Source organism: Dipodomys spectabilis, unplaced genomic scaffold, assembly GCF_019054845.1.
Source record: "Dipodomys spectabilis isolate Male_0828 unplaced genomic scaffold, ASM1905484v1 ptg001593l, whole genome shotgun sequence".
Lineage (NCBI taxonomy): Eukaryota > Metazoa > Chordata > Mammalia > Rodentia > Heteromyidae > Dipodomys > Dipodomys spectabilis.
In genome coordinates this window covers 13,883-17,152 of record NW_024872270.1, presented here as the reverse complement: position 1 = coordinate 17,152, position 3,270 = coordinate 13,883, and the positions used below count along the sequence as shown (strand labels likewise).

Below are 3,270 nucleotides of genomic sequence, written 5' to 3'. Positions count from 1 at the left end.
AAAGCTAGAGTCAGGTAATCTATCGATTGCCACTGCTAGATCCCCTTTGGGATCTTAGACAGACCAGCTAGTCCACACTTTACACCTTGGGACATTGTTAGCTCTGTCTTTAACATTCTTTAAATTAGTTGTTAGGAAGGTAAGGGGAGTGCGAGGTGGATTCTGGTTCTGACCCATTTCAATGTATATCAATTCACACATAAGACCAGAGGAAAGGAGAAAAGTAATTACAATTGTCACAAAACGAAATAGCTGGTGCTTTCAGCAATTTGGGATATGATCACTACTCAAAATGACCCAAGGAGTAATAAAGCCCCACGGAATACTTTCGAACAAAACTTCTTGGGTGCAAGGGGTCACATCAGTTAAACGATACTCATGGACCACCCAAAGAACAGTGGATCTGGTGATGGGACGAGTGTCTCACTCATTTTCAGTTATCCCAGAGAGTCTTTAGCCTTTATTAGGAAGATACTTGTTGACTAAGGCCAGGGCACAGATTGACTTCTATCCAAAAGGCTCCCAGGCGACAGATGCCCAAGGGAGACCAATACAAGGGCTGACTCTGAGCCTGGAAGACGATTACCGGTTGCACCAATCACCCCAGGCTCCTCACCAAGAAATCACCTACTGGCTGGAAAGGTATCCAGAAGCATGGGCAGAGACTGGAGGAATAGGACTAGCAAAGAATAGACCAGCTCTATTCATTGACGTAAAGCCAGGAGCTGACCCAGTCAGAGTCTAGCAGTGCCCTATATCCATGGAGGCATGGGTGGGAATAACGCCCCACATTAGGTGTCTGCTAGAACTGGGTATACTGCGGCCCTGTCAGTCGGCATGGAACACTCCCCTGCTATCAGTCTGTAAGCCCCACTCCAATGAATATAAGCCAGTAGAGACTTAAGGGAGGTCAACAAATGGGTAATGGACATTCACCCGACTGTACCCAACCCCTACACACTCCTGAGCACCCTGCCTCCCTATAGGCAGTGGTACACAGTATTAGATTTAGAAGATGCCTTTTTCAGCCTACCCTTGGCAGCTAAAAGCTAAGATCTCTTCTCCTTTGAGTGGACAGATGTAGAAAGAGATATTAATGGACAGCTGAACTGGAAAAGACTTCCTCAAGGATTTAAAAACTCCCTACACTCTTTGACAAAGCCCTGCATGAGGACTTAGGTGAGGCTAGGGGAAGCCACCCTGGCTTGACTTTGTTGCAATATGTGAATGACTTATTAATTGCTGCTAAATCTGAAAGAGAATGCAGCCGAGGAATGGAGGATTTACTCCAGACTTTGGGAAGCCTTGGTTTCTTGAGTGTTGGCCAAGAAAGCTCAAATCTGCAAATCAGAGGTAACTTACCTGGAATATTTATTGAAAGGGGGGCAGCAGTGGCTTACAAAAGGAATAAAAGAAACTGTCCTTAAAATTCCAACACCCCAGTCTCAGCACCAGGTAAGGGAGCTTTGGGGCTCAGCAGGCGTTTGCTGTCTGTGGATTGCTGGGTTTGCGGAGTTGGCTAAACCCCTTTATGAGGCTACCAATGAAAAGCAGCTGTTTTTATGGATGAAGTAGGTTGAACAAGCCTTTGAACAGATAAAAATGCCTTATTGTCAACCTCAGCATTAGGACTCCCTGATACAACTGAATACTTTTATTTGTATGTGGATGAACATAATGGGATTATGAAAGGAGTCCTAAGCCAATATCTAGGCCCATGGAGAAGACCAATAGCCTACTTTTCAAAGAAATTAGACTGGTGGCAGCAGGATGGCCACCATGCCTGAGAATGATAGTGGCTACTGCTCTAATGGTTAAAGATGCAAATTAACTATGGGACAGGAACTCTATGTGACCACGCCCATGCTATTGAGAGTGTGTTAAAGCAGCCACCAGATCGATGGCTCAGCATTGCCTGAGTAATCCATTACCAAGGACTGCTACTCACTCCTCTCAGAATTAATTTCCAGGTTCCCTCAGCTGTCAACCCAGTGATTTTTCTACCAGATCCAGACCTAGACATGTCACTACATGATTGCTCGGAGATCCTGGCGCAAGTCCATAATATCCAAGAGGACTTAAGAGATCAGCGTTACCAGATGCTGAACTCGTGTGGTTTACAGATGGGAGCAGCTTTGTTCATCAAGGACATAGGTATGCGGGAGCAGCAGTAGTGACTGAGAGTGATGTCGTTTGGGCCTAACCTCTGCCCATAGGCACGTCAGCCTAGAGAGCCGAATTAATAGCCCTGACCCCAAGCACTAACGCTAGGAAAGAATAAGAGACTAACTCTGTACAGTGTTAGTCGGTATTAATTTGCAATGGCTCATATACACAGCGCTATCTACAAAGAAAGAGGATTACTGACAGCAGAGGGAAAGTCCATCAAAAATAAAGATGAAATTTTGGCCTTAATCTCTGCTCTTTGGTTGCCTAAGAATTTGGCCATTGTTCATTTCCATGGACATCAAAAACGTAAAGATGCTGTGAGTAAAGGCAATAACCTGGCCCACAGAACTGCCCGGGAAGTGACAACACAAAAAGACTCTACAATGATGATAAACCTCCCAGACCCCGGTGCAAGAACTCTCCTGGACACTCCTACATATAACACAGAAGATTTAAAATGGATTGATCAACTAACAATGGCACAATGCCTGAATGTTTGATGGAGAGATTCTAAGCGCAACATTATCTTGCTAGAACAGTTAGGGAGTAAAATACTACTGAAAATGCATCGAGCACCCACATGGGTGCGAGGAAGATGCAAGACATGGTGAGAAATACTGGTCTAAGGGTCAAGAATAGTCATGCTAAAATAGAACAGATTGTCAGGGTCTGTGAGGCATGTCAGCTGACTAATGCAGGGAAAATTCAGGCAGGACCAGGCAGTTGGATAAGAGGAGATAGACCAGGAATCTACTGGCAGGTAGACTTCACAGAAATCAAACCTGGCAAGTATGGATATAAATATCTATTAGTTTTCCCTTTTCAGGATGGGTAAAAACCTTTCCTACAAAGTGTGAAACAGCACAGGTGGTGGCTAAGAAGTTTCTGGAAGAAATCTTACCCAGGTTTACTTCCCTAGTATGATAGGATCAGATAATGGACCAGCCTTTGTGTCAAAGGTAAGTCAGAGACTTGCTAATGCTCTTGGGGCAGATTGGAAACTGCATTGCGCTTATAGACCCCCCAAAGCTCAGGACAGGTAGAAAGGATGAATAGAACTATAAAAGAGACCCTGACCAAATTGACCATGGAGACTGGTGG

At 44.7% G+C, this 3,270-nt stretch overlaps 1 pseudogene; it reads left to right on the top strand.

Moving 5' to 3' along the window:
* Positions 1–292: 292 nt before the first annotated feature.
* On the top strand, positions 293–2,669 carry LOC122103075 (annotated as a pseudogene).
* Positions 2,670–3,270: the final 601 nt, after the last annotated feature.